The sequence below is a fragment of the Topomyia yanbarensis genome, chromosome 3 (genome assembly GCF_030247195.1).
Source record: "Topomyia yanbarensis strain Yona2022 chromosome 3, ASM3024719v1, whole genome shotgun sequence".
In the NCBI taxonomy this organism is placed as follows: domain Eukaryota; kingdom Metazoa; phylum Arthropoda; class Insecta; order Diptera; family Culicidae; genus Topomyia; species Topomyia yanbarensis.
The window spans coordinates 207,437,216-207,465,126 of record NC_080672.1 but is presented as its reverse complement, the minus strand read 5'-3'; the positions used below and the strand labels follow the sequence as shown (position 1 = coordinate 207,465,126).

The 27,911-nt window shown below is 40.3% G+C and overlaps 1 long non-coding RNA gene across 1 annotated transcript; it reads left to right on the top strand.

Annotated features, from left to right (window-relative positions):
• Window positions 1-3,052: 3,052 nt before the first annotated feature.
• LOC131690876 (uncharacterized) lies at window positions 3,053-3,520 on the top strand. The gene is made up of 2 exons (XR_009305645.1): window positions 3,053-3,376; window positions 3,460-3,520. It is a non-coding gene; the product is annotated as an uncharacterized LOC131690876 (long non-coding RNA).
• The last annotated feature ends 24,391 nt before the right edge of the window (window positions 3,521-27,911 follow it).

Genomic DNA, 27,911 nt, shown 5'->3' with positions numbered 1-27,911 from the left:
TTTTTGAATGCGCCTAGTAAAAATGTTTTCCACTTCACTCCAGTTTGTTTCTGACCATATTTGCAATTTGCGTACTGAAATAAATCATAATTTAGGGTTTAACCCAAATTGCTCTCCAGGGAGAAACAGTCAATGAAACAGAAAATGCAAACTTATTCTTTGAAATGATTTTGGTGGCCCTGAAAAGGGCCTTTTTTATAATGATACAAGTGAGTTCTACCTTTTCAACTTCCAAATCCATATAAAGTGCGTCCCTGCCGCTTCAGAGCATAGATGACATTCATTGCGGTTTTGCGCTTGGCGTGTTCAGTGTAGGTCACGGCATCTCGGATGGCATTTTTCTGCATACCATCAGCATTCGTAGATTAAATCGGAGATGCATTTTACACCACCACGACGAGCCAGACGCCGAATGGCAGATTTGGTGATTCCCTGGATTTTATCACGAAAAACCTTGCGATGACGCTTGGTACGGGAACGCTAACATGATACCGCTCATTGTACCGTCCGGACGAGCATGTTGCTCGTGTGGTAAGCGAGTACAAATATGCAGTGCGGATCAAAGTTACATTTGTTGGGCAAAATCTATTCTCAGACGGAACAAAGATTGACTACCTGATATCAGGAGCCGTCATGTAGTTGACCGAATACATCCATGGGGCGAAATTTCAAACCAAGAACAAAGAACTATTCGCCCAATTTCAAAACATGAATTTTAGATATGCCGAATTTTTAACAACTTTGGTGTCTTACTTTCCAATATAAAATATATTTATTACGTTTACTTCTAGAGGATAAATTTTTGTTGTTGAAAATTATGATTCTGTTATATAATTCATTGTGACCCAGCTGGATAGTCATCGCGGGGAGTTCGTGCGTAACGCTAGCTAAGCTTGAAATGTACACGGTTGCCACTTGAATATCCATTCGAGTGTGGGCAATATGGTTTTCAAACTAAATTCATGCGAACAAGGTGTGAAAAGCACATCAAAATCATAAGAAATACCATTGACTAAATTTTCCAAATGAATTACACGTGAATATCACTTTGTTTTGCGTATAGATTTCATTTGCAGAAGAATTGGTGAAATCAATTGTTTTACATGTAGAAATGCACTACATGTTTTTCATGCGAAAGTCATGTGGAAAGTTCTTACTTTACGACTCAATAGCATGGCAATGAATATTCAATGGATAAATTTGTAGTATTCACTTGGAATTTGTTTGAATTTAATTTGAAACACCATATGAAATGCTTTTTAATGGATTTGCATGTAAAATCCAAAGGGAAATCATTTCTTTTCCCTTTAACATGAGAACGCACATGAAAGTGATGCTTAATTGCATGTGGTTTTATTGCACAGTTCCCACCAAATCGAACTGCACAGTATGAAAGTGTGATTATTCAAAAGTGTGATCAAAAGTGCAACTCCTTCGACCTGACAAATTATTGACATAGAAAAGTGTCAAAAACAAACTTCTTCTTACTTTCAGTAGCTGGAAGGTTAGCATGGCTGCCAGTATCCCGGTTTTCACAATAAATTTGATGGAATAAGTTAATTTTTTGTCGTTTTCGTATCATTTCATTTAGCAACCGTGAAAAAAAATGTAATAGCGAAGTGCATCAAAAATCCAACTTTCAAAGCAATAAGCAATATTGTGTCGATTATTTTCAGTGCGTAGTTGTTAATTTCGTAACGGCTGACTTTTTCTTGTCGGAGCTAAAGTTCTGCAGATTATTGCTTTGAAAGTTGGATTTTTGATGCACTTCACTATCACACTTTTTTCACGGTTGCCAAATGAAATGATATGAAAACGACAAAAAAATAACTTTTTCCATCAAATTTATTGTAAAAATCGGGATACTGGCAGCCATGCTAACCTTCCAGCTACTAAAAGTAAGAAGAAGTTTGTTTTTGACACTTTTCTATGTCAATAATTTGTCAGGTCGAAGCAAGATGGAGAGAAAGGTGGGAACATTTGACACTTTTGAGTGTATTAGTATTATACTTGCAAAATTAAGCATGTCGGCCGGGGCCCTTGAAGTAAACATCAACATCCGAACGAGCATCCTGATTCTTTGGTGCACGATGAAAAGTGAGAAAACGCCGAGCTTCACTTCGGATCTATCGATTAGAACACTTATGGACACTTTTTACCTAAAAAAAACCGATTAAATTAACTATGACCGAACCGAAACAAAACTTATGGCAACAGAAGGGCCCGCTACGTCAACTGTTTGTGCTTTTCTTCTTCACATCCTCTTGTTTTTTCGGCTTCATCAATGAAAAATGACAACCGCACTCATACACAGAAAAAAATGTTCACACCTGTATCCGTCTTGAGGTCGAAGGAGTTGCACTTTTGATCACACTTTTGATTCATCACACTTTCATACTGTGCAGTTCGATTTGGTGGGAACTGTGCAATACATTCCGGCTTCTTCATGACAATTTTGTTTGCAGGTCCATAAGTTTCGTAACATGTTTGGCCATATATTGCTTATTGCTTTGAAAGTTGGATTTTTGATGCACTTCGCTATCACACTTTTTTCACGGTTGCCAAATGAAATGATATGAAAACGACAAAAAATTAACTTTTTCCATCAAATTTATTGTGAAAACCGGGATACTGGCAGCCATGCTAACCTTCCAGCTACTAAAAGTAAGAAGAAGTTTGTTTTGGCACTTTTCTATGTCAATAATTTGTCAGGTCGAAGGGTTGCAATTTTGACCACACTTTTGATTCACTTTCATACTGTGCAGTTCGATTTGGTGGGAACTGTGCAATACATTGAAGTTCAATGATTGAACGTTTATTGCGTGACAATTTGTGTACTCTAAAATAGAACTAGGATCATTAGGGTGGATAAACAAACTATTTTTGCGCCTTTTCATTACACAGAAAATAATATTCTCGTAAACATTACAACAAAACTCTGTTCATATTTACTATAGCTCGAAATGTTCAAAATAACGGAAAATACAGTCAACTTAACCACTTTATGGTAATATATACTATGTGTTTTAAAAATTCTAACCGTAGCGCTGACCAATTTCTATTGTTAATCTAATTATGATTTTTGGTATACAAATACTATGTTTCGGTAACATTTACTGCGCATGTTGCTGTTATTTCATCATTTTCTTCTGTTCACTTCAAAATTTACTATGTCTATAGTCAACTCAAACATCATGCACCGACAAATTTCAACTGAGCACGTTTCCGTTGAAGTTTACAACAAATATAGTAATTTTTATAACAAGGAAAAATTGACATGAAACATTACGATACTACATAATTGTTTGTTTTTCATCGCGTAACTTTCAGTTTGTGCTTCCGCGAATAATTAGTTCCGATCCGGATGATACTGTAGGTGAGTGTCTAAAATATGTATTATATTAATGCAAAAGCTTTTAGAGAAATCACTTTCGTGTATTTTTTCATATTCTCTCACAGAATCACTAATCTGCAATTGCAGAAGTGGATTTAAACCCGCCGTAATTTGCTATTATCGTCTGTAAGTACACAACATTAAATAAAACTACAGGTTGATGTAGATTATTTTCTTTTGATTTTTCATTGTATAAATGTGTAAATAAAAATGTTTCTATACAATCCAGCCTTTCATCCTGTAAAGAAAACTCTGCTGTGGTCAAAATATAGATCCAGTATTTTGCATTTCTTTTACTGACATAGAATTTTCAACTGTCAACAAAGGAACCTAGTAAGTCCGGCTGGAACACTGGTTGGCTCCAGTAAGTATCGGGTTCCAGTGACAACCGATTCTAATTAAAATCGGTTGTATCGTTGGAGCCGGCTACCAACTGGAGCCAGCCAGAATTCCGGCTCCGAAGGTATACTCAACTATAGTATAAATTTTATTAAGTGGAGTCAAATTTACTAATGTATAAAGGATTTCACGTGAAAACAGTAGCTATCAATTTGACTAGTTTCACAGTAAAAACAAATACCATAAAAGAACACCGAAATACTACAAACATGGTAAAAATCCAAAGAAACGTGATATGGTAAAATGACAAGTTACATGGTTATAATAAAAGCATAGTATTATCAGTTGAAAATCCTGGGTACATTGTATGTAATTTAACCCTCTGATATAGTATTTTTACCGCAACTTTTTTTTTGCATGTAACTACAACTATTTCCATAGTACGGAGTCTTACAAAAAGAAAAGTGGAAATATTTTTGTAGCAAAGTTGTTGATCTAGTTCATAATCAATAAAACATACAAATAAAAACGTACTTTCGAACGGTTGTGTTATAAATATTGAACAAATACTGAATTTGTGACGAGGATAGATTATTTTTTCTTTACAAACTGTATGATTGATGGATTTCTGAAATTTTATGTTTGACGAATTACCACATACAACATATATTCTTTGTTTCTCCAACTTTTTCTCCATATAATTGCAGTCTAACTACATTGAAATATATTATATTGTTGATCAAGCGCTAGTCTGTTAAAATTCATTTAATTATATCAGGCGGTCGGTTATTAGATATCTACTAACCAAATCTTTTCGTTTTTTGTTTGCGAGAAGTTTTAAATTTTGTATAGTCTTGTTAGAATAAAAAAAATATTTTTTTGATAATGATTTGTTTTACAACACAAAAAATTTAATTGTAATGTGTGTCAATAGAACGTTGTTTTGTTCGACCTAGCTAATTAGATTCGTAAATTTAATAAGCAACTGTTTTTTATATACACATATATAGTTTTCGTCAATCCTGCTGCTTTTGTCTTTTACTTTTTAGTTGTATTTTATGTAGTTACAATAAAGCTATTTATGGAGGAACCCATAAAGATTTTGATTAAAAGAGACAACTTTCTTTTAGAAAATATTCCATTCTCGAGCCGTTTTTTATTCGGAGCAACTACTTAGCTGATTGAAATGTCATTTTATTAGTTTTTCAAATTTCTCAAATTGAGGACCGAAGCAATTCTGACGTGCAAAATTTCTCAAATTGTTTTAGTGCTTCTAGAAAATGAGTAAAACTAAACAGATTTAAAATGGCTAGGCCCGACCCTCCGCTGTTTGATTCAACGGTTTTTTTAATTATAGGAATTATTGCTAATGGTTTTTTAGTTATATTTAATAATTACTTCAATATTCATCCACGGCTAGGCTGCTGTCTAACAAAATTAAGCATACATTTTGTTAGGCAGCAGCCTAGCCGTGGAACATGTCCTAGGTGGTAAAATGAACAGGTTGTTGTGTGGAAAATATAAACAATCTCAATACTCCAAGTACCTGGCCTTGAAATTTATCAAAACGCTAGTTCCAAGTTGCTATATCTTCACGGTTCTCCAACAGATCCTAAAAATTTTAACACCCAAGGATAACCCCAAATTTGAGTATGTGTTTGGGTACAACTAAATTGAAGATCGGTTAACCGTTATGTGTCCAACAAAAAAAAACACATTTAACAGACCAACGAGGGTACCCGGGTACCCACAAATTGAAATACTCATAACGCTTCTTTTGACCGATTTGGACACTTTTCGAAGTTTTGGATTCAGGAAATCGTCCACTTTTTGATTTTGTGAAATATAACTGGATGAATGAATCTGGTATTTTACATCCAGAAACATGGACTTTACCGATGTGCACAATGGAAAAATAATATTCTTCGTCATTTAATGACTTTTGTTGATATATAATGTTATATACATTAAGTCGACCAATGTAGCTGTCTAATTTTCGGACAAAAAATTTAAAATTAACAAAGTCACAGAGCATTACAATTAATCTTGGTAATCCGAATTTTCCGGAGTAATGTTCCTGTACTAGGGAATGATTTATAATTTTAAATAATGTCCTAGCAATATGAGTATCTACACTCTTGAAATTGTCTAGGAAGTTTGTTTTTTGTTGTTACTGGACCCTATGGCAATTTGAAAAATGAAATTGGAATGGAATAGCCACTCACGGCCCCACGGTAACCTGCCCCGGAATGTCCGTTCCGTGGACAAATCACGAAATGGTGCCAAAGCCACGAGATACAGCCTACTGATGCAATTCCAAGAATTTTGATACCCATATTGATAGTATTGCATTGAAATTCACAAATAGTATCCCAGCACTGGAACATGATTCAGGAAATCCGGATATACGGGAACTGAGTGAAGTAACCCGATTTATTTTTGCCAAGTCTAAAAGTGGATGAGTTCCTGAATCCAAAACACCCAAAAGTATCACAATCGGTTAGAAATTACCTTAGTTATTAGCATTTCAGTTTTGTGGGTACCCGGGTACCCATGTCGGCCTGTTACGTAGTAAAAAAAATTCAGGAGCCCATCCTTACTCCCCCTTACTATATCAACAATGTTATTAATCCAATAGCTTGACTTAGTGAAGTTCTAAGATGTTAATAAGTTTCAATTTCCAGCTATGGATAAAACATAGGAATTTCATTATTTGAAACCTAAAAAGGTATCCGGGTACCGCGTCGGACACATAACGGTTAATATTGCGACAAAAAATCAAATTTTCCCGTGAAAAGTTATCCTGTTATATCCTGTGTGTACATAATGCTTATGTCCCGCTCAGGGTTACCAAAAATATAGAATAATCTGTATTTATACAGATTTTTCAGCCATTTTCAGACCAAGAATCTGTATGTGCAGATATGAAGATTTTTGCATACAGATATACAGATTTTTGAGAAATGATGTTACAAAAACTATTTTTAGAAAGATTTTTTTCAGTTTCAGTAATACTTCCTCTGTGTCTCTCTCAGCTTAGCCCTCTATATTGGGCTGTGCACGTTGACGGAAAAAGATATACAGATTATTGAGAAATGATGTTACAAAAACTATTTTTAGAAAGATTTTTTTTTTCAGTTTCAGTAATACTTCCTCTGTGTTTCTCTCAGCTTAGCCCTCTATATTGGGCTGTGCACGTTGACGAAATTGACTTAAAATTACTTTTACTGTGTCCCGTGTTTACAAACATTGCTTCACAGTTTAATGGAAGTGTTGGTAAGCACGGCTCACAGTACAAGTCATTATTTATGTCGACTTCGTCTGCGTGCACAGCCTAATTAAAATATATCATCACTTTGGAGAGTGGTCGCTCATTCCGAAAGATAAAGGTTTGTAATACACTTAGGTTAGCACCCAGCAAACGCCTGACTGAAGTCTACTTCCAAAAACGTTAATTGTAATGCTCTGTGACTTTGTGAATTCTCAATTTTTTGTCTGAAAATTCGACAGCTACATTGATCAACTTAATGTATATAACATTATATATCAACAAAAGTCATTAAATGAAGAAGAAAATTATTTTTCCATTGTGAACATCGGTTAAGTTCAAGTTTCTGGATGTAAAATATCAGAACGATTTGTGATGTTTTTTTTTACGAAAATGTAAACAACACACTCACACATACACACACAGGGGGCAGCAGGGACAGGAAGGAAAGGAGTCTAGGGGCTTAACGAACCCCCCCCCCCTCTCCACGACCCTACTGCGAGTTGGAGAGTTTTGCTATGAAATGGTGGGGCTTGGATTGGGCTCTTCTAAACCTCTAAAAAAGCCATAACTCCGAAAGCAACTCCGAAGAGTCTGTGCCGCTTCTGCTAAGATCCTAAGATTCCAATAATCTAAGATCTTGGCAATAAAAGCACTCTAGCCCAACCGGAGTGCCAACCGGCACATCAGGATCGACGCCAGTAACATCCTAATTATGGCATACTGGTCATGGCGAACGACAACGGACAGGACACGGATTTCGAATAGGACGGCGACTTTGACCTGACAGGCGTGCTGTTCTACTCCCTGAGTAAGGAAGGATGACACCGACCTGGAATGGCGAGTGGGCTAACAGCATGGCTGCCTCCGTTCCAATAAAACCCTGTGCAGTGAGATAGAGGCCCGGAGTTGGGACCTAATAAAATGGAGAAACAACAAGCAACTAACATGAACGGAGCAAGCACGGCGAATCCGTTCGCCGGAGGTGGGTTGGTGAGGTCACCACCACCAATAGTAGCTGAAATCATTCAGCAAGAGCAGGAGGAGCGAAAGCCGCAGCAACAGCAGCAGCAAAAACAGCCAGAGCAGAGCAGAATGAGCTACACCCCACAACCGCCCAAAATTGTAGTGGTAGCGAAGTGCTTGGTGGAGGAGCTCCACAAGTTTGTGGACACGAGAAACAATGTCCATAAGGACATTAATGAGATGGTTATCAGAATCCGGAAGGTGCTACCGTCCGCCGTGAAAGAGTATGATACGGCAACGCAGAGGGCGGATGCAGCTAAGTCGACTAAGGCTACTATCCTCCTAGACCCTCCGAAACAGGGCAAGGAGAGATAGATTGGAGTGGAGAACACGCCAGTTACCATAACTCCAAAGAGGACAAGACCCTCGCCAGGAGACGAAAGACCAGCCGGGTCAAAGAGGCTGACGCTCGAGGACGCTGTTTCTGCCGAAGGAAAGGACGTCACCCAACAGGGTGAAAGCTGGAGTACCGTTGTATGCAGCGCTACTCAAAAAGGTTTCGAGAGAAATTCCTCCGCCGGGGAACTCTCCTACTGTGTAGACAAGGTTCACCGCCGGAGACCAGTTGAGTAGTACGTGACGTAGCACCGAGTTTGGGTCGTCGGGGCGCCTGTGAACTGGATGTCAAGCTTCACCGAAATCGCCGGACCCGAGCTCGTGAGTAGGGTAAATCCACCGCTGGAGATTAGACCGAGTAGACCGCGTCGCATAGACAGCAATGGGTCGTTGGGGCGCTGGTGAACCGGAAGTTACGCTCCACCCGGAATCGCCGGGAGCGGGGGAGCTGAATGGCTCACAGAGGACCCGAAGCTGAAAGATTTGGGGGAAAACGTGCTAAGAGTCAGGCTTCCCAAAAAATGAAATGCTCCTCGAGCTGAAGAACACAGAAAAAAATATTTTGTAATTTTAAGTTTATTTTTATGCACATATTTGGAGCATGAATATAAATGTAGAATTAAGTTCCACTAAAAATCCACACGACTTGTCGTGCTTTCTCCAACGAATTTTATTACAATTCTACACGTAGATTGAAAATTACAGTTTCTTCAAACGGAAAACCAATGCACTACAATGTATTTTTTACACGCTTATTGCTGTAAAATGAATGACATGTAATATTACACGAATGAAAGTGTAAAATTGTATGCTGTTTGATGCTCCCATTGAGTGCATTGATTTTAACGTAATTTTCAATCAAAGTTTTGATTTAATCTTTATATGTTTACATTCGTATTGATTTACATGTCGTTTAAATTTCATTATTTTTTATGTGAAGAATACTACGACTAATAGCTCGACCTTGCAGGAGACTATTATTCTGGTTGCAGTTGAAAATCGAAATAGTGACATTGCGCCTTTCTATTTTTCTCCTATTTTTAGCGTGCGAAACAAAAGCGCAACTGGTGTAGATGATTCTCTAACATGTACATAAGATGCGCTTTAGTTGCCCACTCTGCAAATAGGGAAAAAACGAAAGGCGCAAATCAATTCTTTGACTTTCACCAGAATACTAAATCAATGGGTGGAAATGTAGGTGTTAAAGCTTTAAGCCCGGAGATGGTAATTATGTGCAAGGACCTTGATGAAATCACGACGGTGCAATGAAGCAGAAGTGTAACCTGGGTGAGGTGCACATGACGATCCGGTTAAGGAAGGGATGCGGAGGAACGCAGACAGCGATGATTCGTTTACCGATAACCGCTGTAGACAAAGCACTTGAGGTAGGTAAAGTTATAGTTTGATGGTCGAGATACCTACTGAGAGCCGTCCCACGAGTAAATAAACAAGCGGAGATATGCTTCAAATGTTTAGACTTTGGACAATTAGCAGGGGCTCGCAAAGGCCCGGACAGATCAGGGATGTGCTGGAAATGCGGTGAGACGGGCCATCTTGCAAGAGACTGCAGAAGCCGAAGTGCTTGCTTTGCACCCCAGCGGAAGTAAACGGTCATCAGACGGGTGGCTTTAAATGCCCTGCCTACAAGAAGGCGACTGCAGGCCAACGGTAATGGAGATGACCCAGATAAACCTGAATCACTGGACACCGCACAGCTACTTCTCCGGTGCAGTCTACGACAGAAACATTGTGCGATGTCGCTTTGATCGCAGATCCTTATCAAATCCCCCTAATAACGGTAACTGGGTGGAGGATAGATCAGGAACCGCCGTGGTACAAATAATGGTCTATCATCGACGTCACATTCTGTAGTCCCTCATTGACGGCGAACATGGATTGGAGAGTATGCGAATACGCATAGTGACCACCAGGCGATTCGCTACCGCATCAGTCAACGGAATCTCGCGGTAGTACAGAGAAGGATGACCAGCGAACGAAAGTGGAAGACGAAAACCTTCAAGAAAGATCTCTTTGTTGAGGCACTTCGACCGAACGGCGGGACCGAGAACGTGGATGTGGCTGACCTAACAAGACGGATTGTGGCGGCTTGTGACGCCACAATGTCGCGAAAACTGGAATCACGCAACAAACCGCGTCCAGCTTACTGGTGGAACGAGACGCTTAGTACGTTACGCGCTGCTTGTCTCAGAGCCAGAAGGCGGGCCCAAAGAGCAAGGTCGGAGCCAGATAGAGAAGAGCGTAAGGCAGCGTTTCGGGAAGCTAGGGCCGCTTTAAAACGGGAGATCAGGCTTGGCAAGTCAGAGTGCCACAAGGAGCTATGCCGAGAAGTAGACGCCAATCTTTGGGGTGACGCATACCGAGTCGTGATGGCGAAAATGAAGGGTCTGGCGACGCCAGCCGAAATGTGTCCGAGCAAGCCGAAGATAATCGTCGAGGGTCTTTTCCCGAAGCACGATCCAGCTATATGGCCACCGACACCGTATGGCGCAGAAGAAGGAACAAACACGGATCGGCAAGTGACTAACGACGAGCTAGCAGAAGCATCGAAGCGCCTAAAATCAAAGAAAGCCCCTGGTCCGGATGGAATACCAAATGTGGTACTGAAAGCTGCGATCCTTGCATATCCGGACATGTTCAGGATAGTGATGCAGAAGTGCCTAAATGAAGGCAACTTCCCCGAAATGTGGAAGGTCCAGAAGCTGGTGTTGGTGCCGAAGCCACCTGGCGATGCGACCTCGTACAGGCCCATATGCCTGCTGGATACACTCGGAAAACTCCTGAAAAGGATCATTCTTAACAGGTTGACGAAATTCACGGAAGGTGAGCGCGGACTGTCCAAGATGCAGTTCGGTTTCCGCAAAGGAGCATCAATACTGGATGCAATCCGGATAGTGCTCGAGAGATCGATACTGCGCTGTGGTCACGATAGATGTGAAGAACGCGTTCAATAGTGCCAGCTGGGAAGCCATCGCTACTGCGCTGCATAGAATGAGGGTTCCCAACTATCTATGCCAGATCCTGAAGAGCTACTTTCAGAGCAGAGTGCTGCTGTACGAGACGATCGAAGGGCAGAAGTTATTGCGTGTCACAGCGCGCGTTCCTTAGGGTTCTATTCTCGGTCCAACCCTTTGGAACGGGATGTACGATGGGGTCTTAACACTGCAGCTGCCTAGAAAAGTGAAAATCGTTGGTTTCACGGACGACGTGTCACTAACGGTGATGGGTGAGACACTTGAAGAAGTGGAGGTGTCGGTGATAGAGACAATAGACGCGATCGAGAGCTGGATGAACGGGGTCAAACTGCAAATAGCTCACCACAAGACGGAGGTGTTGTTGGTCAGTAACTGCAGATCGGTTCAACGGATGCAGATCGACGTCGGAGGCTCGTGATTGCATTGAAGCGTGCATTGAAGCTATTGGGAGTTATAATCGACGACCGGTTGAGCTTTAACAACCACGTTGATTACGCCTGTGAAAAGTCGGCGAAGGCAACGAACGCAACAGCGAGAAGCATGCCAAATGTCGGCGGCCCGAGAAGCAGCACGAGACGTCTGCTTTCTACTATTTCGTCATCGATACTCCGATATGGGGTTCCTGCCTGGAGTGCTGCGCTGAAAACCAAGCGGAACCGTGAAAAGCTAAACAGGACATTCCGACTGATGGCCGTACGAGTCGCGAGTGCCTTTAGAACAATATCGTCGGAGGCAGTATGCGTTATCGCCGGGATGATCTTCATCTGCATTACCCTGGAGGAGGACGTGGAATGCTATCAGCGGAGAAATGCACGTAACGCTAGGAGACTGGTTCGAGCGGACTCGTTGGTTAAATGGAAACAGGAGTGGGACAACGCGGAGAAAGGAAGGTGGACCCACCGACTCATCCCAAATGTATGGGCCTGGGTACATAGGAAGCATGGAGAGGTGAACTTCTATTTGACGCAATTTTTGTCCGGGCACGAATGCTTCCGGAAGTACTTGCATCGGTTTGGACATGCTTCGTCACCCCTTTGCCCGGAGTGTGCGACTGTGCAGGAGACACCGGAACACGTGGTCTTCGAATGCCCTAGATTCGAAGAAGTTCGTAGGGGTATACCTGGTATGACAGTGGACAATATCGTCGAAGAGATGTGCCGTGATGAACATACCTGGGACGGTATCAACAGAGTGGTCTCGAGCATACTCTCCGAGCTGCAGAGGAAGTGGCGAAGAGACCAACATGAAGGCACAAATCGGGTTTCGAGAGAAATTCCGCCGCTGGGAAACTCTCCTACTATGTAGACTAGGTCTACCGCTGGGGACCAGTTGAGTAGTACGTGACATAGCACTGAGTTGGGTCGTCGGGGCGCCTGGGAACCGGACGTCAAGCTTCATCGGAATCGCTGAACCGACCTCGGCATCCTACCGGGTAGCTCATGAGTAGGCTAGATCCACCGCCGGGGATTAGACCGAGTAGACCGCGTCGCAGAGCTAGCGGTGGGTTGTTGGTGCGCTGGTGAACCGGAAGTTACGCTCCACCCGGAATCGCCGGATAGACCTCAGCACCTACTGTATGGCGCGTTGAGTAGGCTAGATCTATCGCCGGGGAATAGATCGAGTAGATCGGGACGACGCGGAGAGCTAAATGGCTCACAAAACGAACATCGGAATCAGTAGAAATCTACCGCTAGGTTGTAGGAGAATAGGCTAGATCCATTGTTGGGGAGCAGACTGAGTAGTTTGCGAACAAGTGAGGGCGGGAGCTGAATGGCTCATCGGGAAAGTATAGCGAAACGGAACGAGAGGAAGCCAAAGGGCTCAAGAAATTGTGGGGCTAAAACAAAAGAAGAACCGGTATCGGGAGAGCCTCCTTCGCCGGGGAACTCTCCGTCGGCGTAAGCTAGATCCACTGCCTGGGACTAGACTGAGTAGACCGCGACGAAATACCACCAGTCGCAGGTCGTCGGGGCATCAGCGAACCGGACGCCCTGCTCCACCGGAATCGCCGAACTGACCTCGACATCTGGTTGGTTGGCTCGGTTTCGGGAGAACTTCTACCGCCGGGGAATTCTCCGTCGGAGTAGGCTAGGTCCATCGTCGATGACTAGACCGAGTAGTTCGCGAACAAGTCTGATGCTCAACGAGTAAACGGTGCTGAATGGTGCGAGAAGGGAGTTGCGGTGCTAACTGGCACAACGGAGCCGAAGGGCTCGTTGAATTAGACAGTCTGAAGTTTGCCGCCCAGGCTGTATTCGTAGGGGAGGAGCACTAAGCCTCGACTCACAGCCAGCTTTCCGACTGCCATGCAGAACTTGCCAGTCTGTGTGGATGGTAGAGAATTGGTTGTGTGTAGAGGAGTGGGGCTGTAACCCTGCGGAAGAAACGAACTAGTAAGTAGTTGAATTAAAGTGTGTGTTATGCACATAAAAACCCCTCCCCGAAGTAATGCCGTATGGTAGTGCCGGGGAGGAATCAGGTTCTGGACAAGAGCAGTCGTTTTTTGATGTTAGCCCAAACCCGTTTCCTGAGACATTGGGGTATTGTACATTTTCCCTCAGGTCTAGGGTTTTCCTGAACAGTTTTTTACTGCTCTCTATAAAAAAAAACCACCCACACACAGGCATTGTCCCAAATCGTCGAGCTGAGTTGATTGGTATATAAGACTCGGCCCTCCGGGCCTCGGAAAAAAATCTTGAAAGTTTGAACGAATTCTATTCATTTCTTATATAAGAAATGTAAAAATTGACAAAAAAAACTGTTTTACATTTCTTGTAAAAGAAATGTATAGAATTCGCTCAAACTTTCAAGATTTTTTCCGAGGCCCGGAGGGCCGAATCTTATATACTAATCGACTCATCTCGACGATTTGGGACAATGTCTGTGTGAGTGTGTGTGTGTAACGGACAAACTCTCATTCGTGTTTCTCAGCAATGGCTGAACTGATCTTATCCAAATCAATTTTTAATGAAAGACTTATCAAACAGTAAGAACGCTATTAATTTGTTTTTGATTCTAATGTTTAGTTTCCAAGTTATTAATGTTGGAATGTGTAAAAAAGGCGTTTTTTGTAGTTTTTTAAATAATCTGCCGAAATTGAGAACATGTATAATATATATAACACTTTATATATTTTGAGGCAGCTTATACGAATACCTTTCGAACAATCTATAGATTGTTGAAATCGGAATATTATCAAAAGATATTTAACATTAAATGCGGACGAAAGTTTTTTATCATTTCCCATTGCCAGAAATATGACCAAATGCATGTAATCTATTATTAACGCTAAAACGGCTTATTTTAGGTCAATAGTATCTTCGGAGAATTTAATGGAAAAGCCCTTTCTTTTAGTATTGTGCTTTTGCTGATTAATTCCCCTATGAGTGAGATATTTTCACAAATTTTCTTGGAAGTGATTATATCGAAATGATGCCTTCAGCAAATTTGTAGCTCTTACTTTTGCGAATAGCTTTACTGAAGACATCAAATACATATTTCGAATACTTTAAAAGTTATGGCTTGTTGTTTGTGGATTACTCTTTGTCGCCTATTTATTGTTCAATATAGTAATAATACATTGAAATAAGCCAAACATTATTTCGATAAAACGAATTTTGTATTTCATTTTTCTATCTACAACCGCTAGAAATAATCACCGAACAGTTCCAAGTTTTCTGAAAAGAACTTGATAACATATCAGTGCAAAAATGTTCATTTGTGCGAACCTTCTGACTGCAATTTTTCTAACTTATAACCATCGGGTCGATCTGAAACATATCGGAAAATGAAAAGCGAAATAAATAACTCCAAGAAACGGCGTAGCCACGAGAAGGTTTTGGGGTTTAACACTATACAATCCGCACCCCCCCCCCAAAAAATATTGGATTAAAGTTGAAAATTTATTGATGCTCACTGATTTAATTCAATATTACAATAACAATTATCTGATCCGTACATTGATAACCTGTTGTTGTAAACATCATGAGGACTTTTGATAAATTGTCGGAATGGGTTCCTGATATGTAATTGATCTATTGGTCTTGATTTCACAGTTGTCTAATAGCATCAATATCAAATTCCTGCCTGAAAACATTCCAATAGTCAGTCTGCTTCCTCATCTCGTACAGATCAGAAGCAAAAAAACGCACCGCTTGCGAACAGCATACAAACAAATATACTACCCGCGCCGCGCCGCTCTAACGTGTACGTGTTATTATTATAAATATTTATAGACACAAGAAAGTTCCGTTGCACCTAACTGTGAGTGAAATGAGTGCACAAAATAAATTTCGTCCATTACGGGAGAACACAATCGCGATTGATTTTTCGCAGACTCGGCTTAGACCTTCAGTGCGCGAGGTGGAACAGTTGGTCAAGGTGAAAATGGAACTTGATCTTACCGAGGATTCACACGTCCAGCTTCACCACACGAGGCAACTAGTTCTTATAACGTTCAACTCCTTAGCCGAGGCAGAAAGATTCGTAGCAAAGAACAATATGCAACATGACGTTGAATATGAAAACGTCAAAACAAAGATCCCCGTGTATATGAACCTCGATCTAACTGAAATAAAACTTCATGATTTGGCACCTCGTACTAGTTCGGATTGCATTAAAAGATTCATATCGAAGTATGGAGAAGTGGAATCCGTCACAACCGATACTTGGAGAAACATTTTCCCTGGCATACTCAACGGTGTTCGGGTGGTGCGAATGCGGCTGTACCAACTTATACCGTCATACTTGACTTTCGAGGGCAAATCATCCCAAGGTGTTAATTACATACAAAGAACCCTGTGCACATATCCTGGGCTGACGCCTATGTGCCAGTTCTGTAATAAGACGGCACACTACGGTAAGCCATGTGTCAAAACAAACTCATCTACAACCACCACTACCAACCACCCTTCAACATCATCTGATACACAAAAGACAGCCGGCCTAAAAATGAATGCCGAACAAACAATATTCCACGGCATCTCAAAGCCATCAGTTAACATACGCAGGGAAGAAATAAACAAGAACGAAGACGGCTATATCAAAGTAACTCGAAAACACAGAAAGCATCAAAAAGCTAACATCGACCACCAGAGCCAATCTAGCGATGACGATATGGACACAAACACCAGCGAGGGGGAAGGCAGACAGAATTATTAGCAAGCGGCGCTAATCTATTCCGAGAATAAGTTAATGTCGGTTTCTGATGAGGCGAAGCCGAAACGCAACAAAATATGAAATAAGGATTTGTGCCCTCCTGTACAAAGACTGGTTTTTACCAACAAATTTTCACCCTAGTGAGAAATTTTGGTTTTTACCAAATTTTCCTCCTTAGGGTGAAATATAGCATAGATGAGATTTGATGTTAACTCGAAAAAAATAATGTTTGACATAAATTGATTTTATTGGACTTTGGTACATTTTTGCCTTTCTCATATAGAAAGGTTATGCAATCACTCTAAAAATCGTCAATCCCACCGGCCCGGAGGGAGTATGCAGTGAGGGGTTACTTTAAAATTAAAACTAGTTTAAAATTTCTTAACAAGTTGAAAATTTTCGGCAGGACCTGGACCTCCCGGATCCATGATTCGCCGCTGGTTTCAAGCGATGCTTCAGTATCACATAGTATCTCGAGATCGTGGCTGTCGATCCATTGTATGTATGTGAAAATCGTACTGAACATGTAATATTCATTTCCACCATTGAATTGAACACAACCAGCCATGGAATCGTAGTCTGGACAAATGAGAAAAGCACAATTGCACCACTAGGTGGATTAAAACTGGTTTTTATTTTGGGAATGCGTCGAGTTGAGGCGAAAACGTAATATGATTAATAATGAGGATAACACTTTCCGAATGCAGTTGACAGCAAACTGTTGCCGTGAGCACACGCGTTTTGACGACAACGATATTGGTTTTTCTATCAAGAAATTCGCGGACTTAGTCCGGCATAGTAAAAGAAGTTTAATTCCGATATTAGGAACCAGCAACTGCCAATCTGGCATCATCGGTTGACAAAACATTTGTCATCAACTTCAAAGTTCTACCGACTAAACTGAACCTTCCCGCGATTCGTCACAAAAAAATCTCGCTATCGAAGCGACTAAACTACAGCACTTGCAAGTCAGCAACGGACGTGTCTTCGTGGGCACCGATTCCGCTCAAACAGTACAGGACATAGTACAAGAACACAAGATGAAGCACCAGCTAGAACACGAAGGGAAATCCTACAGCATTCCACTGTCAATGGAAGATGGATCTATTGAGGTTAGAGTTCATGACCTCCGCCCGAGCACAACTAACAGGCAGCTAACATACCGGATGCGTGAGTACGGTGAAATCATATGATGTCTGGAAAGATTTCTTTCCTGGTGTCCCAAATGGAGTTAGGATTATGCGAATGAAACTTGCAAAACCGATGCCGTCATATGTGACGGTGGACACGACAATGACTCTCATAACCTACACAGGCCAAGTCGCCACATGCAAACATTGCAACCGACGAGTTCACTATGCTCAAAAGTGCTCTGAGTATGCAAAATCTATGAAGCCGAGCGTCAGCGGACGTTTAACACTGGCCGAAATTGTGAAAAACGGTGACAATCGGTCGTTTCAGCAACAAACTTTTCGTCAGCCAAATGCCAGCTCCGCAGGGTTAAAAAAAGACGCGCCTCACCATGGGTCAAACATATCTTTAGCTGGTAGTGATACCGCAATGGTAGACGAGCCATCATCTCAGAGCAGCGGTCAGCAACAAGCAGAGACTATTAGTACTTCCCAATCTACGCACGATTGTCAAATCGTAAACATTACGAGTCCGGCTTCGCAGACGAAAGCAACGAATTGAGTGTAGATAAAAACAAAACCTGCACAGTGAACACAAAAAGACCGGCATCACCTCTTGAAAATGAAAGGAAGAAAAACGAAAAAAGATCGTCTCGGCTTGAAACACGGCTAGAGCCACATCTCACTCGATCGACTTCGCGCATCAAACCTCTGCCAAAAAGGAGTGCTAATTTTTTACCTGCTCTCGCTACCGATGAACCATTGTCAATTGCCTCGCAACAAAATGGATCTGCAAGCAGAGATTGTGGTTGCCCCGGTAAGCATTTTGGACAGTATATGTCCTGTCGAAGCAAATTTAGATACTGCCACCCTCAGCCAGCTTTCACCGTTCCCAGCTCCCCCGATGCTGCTGAGCCCTGCTACTATTCGTCGTGTCAACCAAGCATGAACAAATGCAGGAGGCAGTATTATTTTGCTGCAGTTTCACTCGTCAACCATCCGTCTCGATTGTGCAACACTCAAATGTTTATGCAAGCGTCCATCGCCAGACAAATTTTGGCTAGCTACCCGTCTCAAAACTGCAGCAACAAACTAAATATGCAAGCAGCGCCTTTTGCTTCCCTGATTCCACAGTTTCCAGTTCACATTGACAACACAACGGCACCCATCAGCTGTCCGTCTTGTTGGGGCAATCAATCAATGCTTCTGAAATCGTCCGTCTGTTGTGATAGAACTTTGCGAAAAACGAATATGCCAGCAGAGTTTTCAGTTTCCTCGGTAAGCATTTTGGATAGTATATGTCCCGCCGAAGCAATTCTTGATACTACCACCCTTAGCAAGTTTTCACCGTTCGCAGCTTCCCCCGCTCCCGCTGTACCCTGCTACTATTCGTCGAGTCGGCGAAATAAAAACAAATGCAGGATGCAGTATACCTATACTGCGTTTGCATTCGTCAACTACCCGTCCAGTTTGAGCAACATTCAAATGATTATGCAAACACCTGTCGTCAAGGAAAATTTGACTATATACCCGAGCAAATGCTCATGGATTCAAACACCACATAGACCCTTGAAAAGACCTTAAACATGGTCCGTGCTAAAATTCCCAACCGTCAAGACACCATAAAATGGTCTCAATAACCTATAAATACACCAACATATGGTATTTTATATGGGATCTAACGGACCATGGTAATGGTGTTTTCATGGATTGAACCCATTTCAAACACCCATGTCAAGCCCCATGAGCATGGGGGTATTATGGGCTTTCCGTTTGCTCGGGTACGCGTCTCAACACTGCAACAACAAACTCGGTGTGCAAGCAGCGTATTTTGATTCCCTGCTTCCATTGCTCCCAGCTCACGTCGCCACCACAACTGCACCCACCAGTTTTCCGTCCTGTCGGGGCAATCATTTGATGTTTCGGAAATCACCCGGCTATTCTTCTCGTGATGCCGCTGAGCCGTGCTATTATTCATCGTGTCGGCGAGAGATAAGCAAATGCAGAAGGCAAAATACCTTAACCTTAAGCGTTTGCCTCGCAACAAACTGGATCTGCAAGTAGAAATTCTGGTTGCCCCGCTCCCCCGCTGCTGCTGAGCCCTGCTACTATTCGTCGTGTCAACAAAACATGAACAAATGCAGGAGGCAGTATTATTTTGCTGCAGTTTCACTCATTAATCATCCGTCTCAATCTTGCAACACTCAAATGTTTATGCAAGCGACCATCGCCAGGAAAATTTTGACTAGCTGCTTTTCTCAACACCGCAGCAACAAACTGGATATGCAAGCTGCGCCTATTGCCTCCCTGCTTCCATCATTCCAAGTTCACGTAGACATCACAACGACACCCATAAGCTGTCCGTCCTGTCGGGGCAATCAATCGAACTCTCTACAAGCCTACCCACGCTGTGATGGAACTTTGCATAGAACGAATATGCCAGCATCGATTTCAGTTTTCTCGGTAAGCATTTTGGGCAGTATATGTCCCGCCGAAGCAACATATGATAACGCCATCCTCAGCAAGATTTCACCATTCTCAGCTCTCGCTGCTACTGCCGCCTCCATAAGTTGCTTCGAAGGTCTTCGTGTTTCTGCCACTATCGTGACAACGTTTAGCTCGTCGCGCAAACATGCCAACGAACGACCCTTTCTACAATGGAAATGGCTGATATGATGAGCTACAAAATTGCTACAATCAACATAAACGCAGTGACAAACGGAACAAAGCTTGATGCCTTGAATTCCTTCATCCGGTCTGCTGAACTAGATATTATCTTTCTGCAAGAGGTGGCAACGACAAGCCTCAGCATACCAGGTTTCAGCATTGAGTACAAGGTGGACGAGCACAGAAGAGGAACAGCGATTGCAGCACGAATTTTTTTCTCATTCACTCACATTGATAGAAGCATGGATTCAAGAATAATCAGCGCATGGATAAATGATGTTACTTTCATCAACGTTTATGCCCCGTCGGGAACGCAAAATAGAAACGCTCGGGAGAATTTATACAACAACGTGCTACCATAATACTTCTACAATGCAACGAACACTGCAATCATCGGGGGTGATTTCAACTCTATAGTGAATCAAAAAGACGCCACCGGTTCAAATACACACAGTCCAATACTTAAAAGATTCATGGTTGCCTCAGGAGTTGACGACAGCTGGGAGCTTATACATCGTCAACATGTCGAATTTTCTTTCATCAGATCTCACTCTGCCTCCAGGATAGACCGGATTCTTCTCACTCCCAACATACGCGAGTGGATAAGAACAGCACATTTTGCTGCACCCGCTTCTCGGATCATAAAGCATACATTATCCGCACAGTGCTTCCCACGCTCGGGAATCCACCAGGTCCGGGTGTATGGCGTATGCACCCAAGTTTAGTAAACGATCCAGCAGTTATAGATGAACTTCACGTTAAATGGGCTTATTGGACAAGAAACCGAAGGAACTTCCGCACCTGGATCGATTGGTGGATCGAATACGCTGAACCAAAACTTATTTCCTTCCTCAAATGGAAAGCATCGATAAAAAGACGTTCCTTTTGCAACACAATGGAATTGTATTATGCTCTGCTTCGTTCATCCTATGACAGCTATTATGGCGATTCCAGCCAGCTAAGTGCTATCAACCACATTAAAGGGAAAATGCTGTCGCTTCAACGAAACTATGCACAACAAACAAGGAGTTGGAACGAAGCATACATCGGAGGCGAAAGTACATCAATATTCCACGTAGCAAATCAAAAGACCCGACGAGCTGAAACTTCGATCAAAACGCTGCAGATTGACGCTGATACCATAAGGGAGCCTAATGAAATACGCCAAAGCGTACAGGAATATTTAGCGAATCTGTACTCCTCCACGCATACTACAGTAAACGAAAATTTCAACCCAACACAACGCATCGCAAACGACAATGAGGACAACTAGCGTATAGTGAGTGAAATTTCATCCAACGAGATTTTACAAGCAATTAAAGCAAGCAGTTCACGCAAATCTCCTGGCATTGATGGTCTACCAAAGGAATTTTATCTAAAATCGTGGCAAGTAATTCAGTGAGAGTTCACCTTTATATTAAATGAAGCCTTGTCCTCTCAAGCCCCTAAGGAGTTTTTTAACTGTATCATTGTGCTAGTCAAAAAGAAGAAAAGCAACGACAGCATAAAATCGTACAGGCCGATTTCACTTCTGAACGCTGACTACAAAATCTTCACTAGGATACTGAAAAACAGAATAAGCCCCCTTCTTCCACTGGTGTTATCAAAAAATAAAAAATGCTGCAACGGAAAACGAAACATTTTTGAGGCTACCGCCCGTATACTGGACCGCATTTGTGAGCTAAAACAACAGCATGGAAACTCGATGTTGGTAGCATTTGACCTCGATCATGCCTTCGATAGAGTGGAGTACAACTTTCTTGCAAGAACCATGGAACAAATGAATTTCAATCCGGAACTGATAAAACTCCTCATGTTCTGTATGAATAATAGTTTCTCGAGAGTTCTGGTCAACGGTAAATTGGGAAGTGAGATCAAAATTCAAAGGTCAGTGCGCCAAGGTGATCCACTCTCAATGATTCTGTTTGTCATCTACCTACAACCATTGATCAAGCAAGCTGCGGAGACAATTCCCTCGCGCAGTATTTAATGCATATGCGGATGACATCTCTATGTTCATCGAAAGTGAATCTCAGTTACTCGCAATCATAAACATCTTTGCTGACTTCACAGCTGTTTCAGGAGCAAAACTTAACACCCAGAAAACAAAAGCCTTGAGGATCGGTCTATTGGATATAACACCACAAAGTGAGTGGTTGCAATCGCAGACTTCAGTGAAAATTCTCGGAATACACTTCGCTGAAGACTTCTCGATCACGGTTGAACAAAATTGGATTGCGGTACTACGGGGAGTACAAACATGTATGTGGATGAAAAACTCCAGAAATCTAAACCTCATACAGAAAATAATTTTGTTGAACACGTTAATAACGTCGAAAACTGGTTCACAGCATCTGTGATCCCCCTACCAAATAAATACGCTGGAAAATTCATTTCGCGGAATAGCTAGAGCACTGGATTCAAGTACAATATACCACCACTTTTTAAAACAGCTAAAGGAGCCAAAAAATAGTACGGGAAAATCCTCAACGTGATTGGAAGACTATCTTTAAAAACATTCACTCCAAATTTTTAAACTCACACCAACGATCAATGTGGTTTTCTGTGGTACATCGCAAAATTGTAACCAACGAGTTTTTGTATAGGGTGAAAAGGAGAGCTGACCCTAACTGCAACATTTGTCCTGGCAAGACGGATAGCATCGAGCACCACCTATTCAAATCATTTGGACTTACCAACGAAGCATTTTTCTGAGCATGGATCGACGGCTTTTACAGCTGTAACATGAGGACTGGATATACTCGGTTTTCCAACAACAAAATAGACGCACCCGCCAGCAAATCCTCAAAGAAATTTCGTTAATGATATGCTACATGACAAGCGTACTAGCAAATGAGAAGAATGTGAATAACTATAAGTTTTATTTGACATGTAATTAAAAATTAGAAACCAGGACAATAAAAGTTTTACAAAAAAAATGTAGAGAGAAATTTATGAAAAATGACGATTTCCATTCGACTCTAGCAGGTTCTGATCGATTTTGATGAGCATTTGATTTTTGTTGTATGAGCAATTATATGTATTGGTCAAATGTTCAAAAACAATAATTCAAGATAGCATCATTTTGAAACTGCCAATTTCGGAGGTTTAGTATCTTCGATGAGTTTTACAAACGTTAAACAGCGCATCATTTGACAAAATTATGTTGACGGTATATCGTCCAAGTGGAATTTATGGTGAATTTTCTCAGGTTAATATTCATGACTACAAGAAAGTCTCAACAAATTCGCTAAAGACACGAACTCTGTTACTATTTTCTGAAAAATAAATTCTGCATAATTTTAAAACTTCAAAAATTACGGTTTCGGAATTATGCCGTTTGGACAGTAAGATCGATTTTCACCAAACCCCCACCAAACCGAATTTCTGGCTACGCCGCTGATTTCAAGTAAGTAGAAACAAAGTCGTTCTACACTCGTTCACAAGAAACTTCTTCGAATGCTGAATATCTATTATAATACATTGAAATCCCGATTTTATCAGCCAAATATGCACATATGATTGACGGGCTCTAGCAGACGAACAAGACTGAATTCGAGTAAATCCTTTCTTGAGCATGTTTTCCTTATCATGAAGAAATATGCAAAAATAAAAAGTTCATCATAATCAGAAATAGTTATCAGACTATATCAAGGGACGGGATGAATATTTTACAGCTTCAGTTTATTATAAAGAAAAAAAAATTGCCCGATTTAGTCAATGTCCCCATTTTGTCAGCCTAAAATACACCATGAGACTGATAAAAATGGGTCTTTATTGCATGTATTATTCACTGTGTTTCACATTAATAGGTACATTTCATTTTTGGGGATTTTTATTGCATCGAACTACAACAATTTTTAGGTAGTTTTCAAGGGATTATTTTATAGACTTCTTCCAAAATTTGGCGAACTTATTCCAATTTCCAATATACCAATTAATTAGTATACTTAAGGGGTTATATGTTGCAGATAGAGAAAATACTGAAATTTTCAGCTTTTTTCCTACACAATATTACGAAAGCTTATTAAACAAATTTTCCTAATAAGTTTGTGAAAATTATAAACTATTTGAAATTTTTTAATAGTTTTATTTTTTATTTAACCGTGATTTTTTAATAAGTAGTGACCATCGCTTCACAACGTAGTTTATTTTTCATGGCTTGCGGTGAGCACGATCTCTCGAATTGCCGAACTGAAAATTATGGAATAGAAATTAATTTTTAGTATTCTCGTCGCACAGATAGCTCTGAATTAGACCCGCTGGTGCCCTAAGACGATTTCGCTAGATTTTCAGAGCACTGTGCACCCAGTGCATTAACGCAAGTAACGGAAGGTTATCGAAAAGATTCGTGAAAATGAAAATTCCAGTAATGATGATAATTTTCTTAAACTGTTCGTTTTCGAGAGGTTTTTATTTGTTCTTTGTCATCTTTAGAGAACGTCGATGTCGAAGTAAAATTTGGAACTATGCACGCATGCTTTTCAGAGATAGCGTGATATCAGGAGATGCGATTTCATTTCAACGCTTTATGTGAAAAGGGCGATACTTACAAATGTAAACATAAGGCTTTTTTCATACATGCGAATGAGGGCTTTGAAACGCAACAAATTAACCTAAAAATTTGGATTCTACGATATTGCTTTCTTAAACTACAGCAAAAAATACAACGGGCGAAACTGTATTTTTGTTTGTTTATTCAAAGTTTCGCCCTCCACGCTCTATGCAAACAAACAGGGCGAAACTTTTTTTGCTAGCAGTTTAGAGGCGAAACTGTTTTTTTTCGTATGTTTTAGGATTATCAAGCTGATACCAGCTGTAAATAGTAACAATGATCGCTATTGAAAAAACCCGGACGAAATCGGTGGTGTAAAACGGTAGTTATTGTAAAAAAACGTAAGGGCGATACTTCAATGCTGATAAGTGGAACCGAAAAAGTAAACAATCGCCAAAGAGGCGATACTATCATTTTGTCAATTTCAATAGCAAAAACAAATTTTAATTTAATAATTTCAAATACTTTATGAAGTTTTGGGTTTCGATCACTGAATCATGCAATCTAGGATGTAAAAAACACAATAGTTCTTAAATAGGAAATAAAACCAAGTCTAGAAACATTCACTGTTGATTTTCTTTGCGTGGTGTCACTGCTAGTATCGCCCTTTTCAAGAAAAAGCGTTGATTTCTTAGTTCTCAGTCGCGTTGGAAATTTGAGTAAAGTATAAACTTCAAATCGATTCAAAAACAATTCCGATTTTTTGGCTCAGTACAATATATAACCCCTTTAGAAAATTCAGTTTTCCCACCACAATGCATTGATTGAGGAATTTAGATATTTTATTAACAGAGCATTAGCAATAATTCGTTTGTATGTCTATTTTATGGGCCATTTTTACGCTTTCCCATTGGTTTGAGATTTCTAGCACGGATGTTGTCCTATGCTGATTTGAGCGATTCTCTGAGTCAAGTTCTAAATGTTCTCACACGATACAATATACGAAGAGAGTGATAAGAGTTATAAGAAATGTCTCATCACACTATTAGGTGGATTAAAAGCATTTTTTTTACTCTGAAACCCTTACCCCAATTAATCAAATCAATTAAACTTGCTTGAATCACTTGAAACTTCACATTCATTCAAAGAGGCCTGTTATATTTATATCGACAACAGTCGTACCAATGAGGTCTAATCCACGTCTGGTTGTGCTGGTTAGGTGATTCTCGAATTATCTCGAGCACACACTCGCATTTTGTATATTATTACTTCTACGACGCATCGTATTGATCGTATATCATTGCACAGAGGCAATTGCGTGTATGTGTATGTTATTCACATGTGGTAAGCAACTCAGACGCAAGTGGGGTAAACTCACTGTTAAACGATTAGGTCCTTATTTACTATTTAGGAGTGCTGGTAAAACATATTCCTATTATTGTTGCTGTTACTGTACATCGTTTTGACACATTATGGAGGTCCTCTTGAAGGTTTGGTCGCGAACATTCGAGTTTAGAGAAAACTACCACCTTAATTCATTCAGAACAGCAACCAACTAACGAATAGCAAGAACACTTTCATTTAATAGGCAGCCGTTGGAAACTAAGTTTCTTCAAGGAATAAATATTTCCGGCGATACCAGTCGATGTGTGTATGTAAATCTACTGCAGAACAATTACATTAAAAAAAAATTGCGCAAGCATTCGAATGAAAAAAAATATTCACATTGTCACCAATCACGAAATTGTCTGTCTCATTACAATAAAACATGTAAAACCATGTAATCATTAATGTGGATATTTGTACATACTGTAACCATGCTAGTTGATGAATCATCACGTATAGGCCATCATTTTTAATATAATTCCGCCAATTTGAATTTCTAATTTAGGACGCAATGCAAGTTTAGTTTCCTTGGAACCATATGCCTATTTAAATATGCATGCTTTTGAATGCTAAATCGTCGTGAAAATAACACCATATTGGGATGGAAAATGGCAATGAATAACAAATTTTAACACTCCTCCAACCATGCCAGTTTTACTTACACAAACAACCATGTCTCAAAAAAGTCGGTACGGTATTTTCAAATCGCTATATCTCAGCAGTCGCTTGACCAATTTGGACAATTTTGGTATTAATATATTTTTTGGACTCTTTAGATTACTTTGAAATAGTTTGAATTTAGATTTGACCACAATTGATCTTTTTACGACATAAAAAAGTCGGAGCAAGTACTACAAAAAATTGGAACTTTTCCAGTATTCGTGAAGAACTTCAAATCTAGCGCGATGACCTACGCATATTATTATGTTAAATTCTTTGGATTGATGTAGACAACCAATTTCTAGTAGATTGTTCATAATTTCTTATGAAAGGAACAATATCTTTACAAAATTGCATACAATACAGAAAATGACAATTTTCGGAAATATTTCAAATTTCATAACGATGACACGCATATATTATACTGTCAAAATGTTCGTATATATGTGAGTGACAATTTTCAAGAGCATTGTTTATAGTTTTTAATTCAATGAACTACAAAATTTCCACAAAATCACGTATTTTACAGAACATTTCTTTATTTTCCATTGTTACTTTAAATTTTTACAATGAATATCGCATTTAATTATATCAAAATGTTCGCATTTATGTGTTAGACGTGTTTTCAGAACAATATTCATAGTGTTAAAATCACTGAACTGCAATATCTTCACAAAATCACGTATTCCATAAAACATTTTTTTATTTTCCATTGTAACTTGAAATTTTCGCAATGAATAACGCATTTCATGATGCTAAAATATTCCCATTTACGAAATAGACAAGTTTTTGGAACATTGTTTATAGTTTAAAATTCAATGAACTGCAATATCTTCACAAAATCACGTATTTTACAGAACATTTCTTTATTTTCCATTGTAACTTGAAATTTTTACAATAAATATTTCATTTTATGATGCTTAAATATTGGCATTTATAAAATAGACAAGTTTCTAGAACGTTTATAGTTTTTAATTCAATGAACTACAATATCTTCAGCAAATCACGTATTTTACGGAACATTTCTTTTTTTTCCATTGTAACTTTAAATTTTCACAAT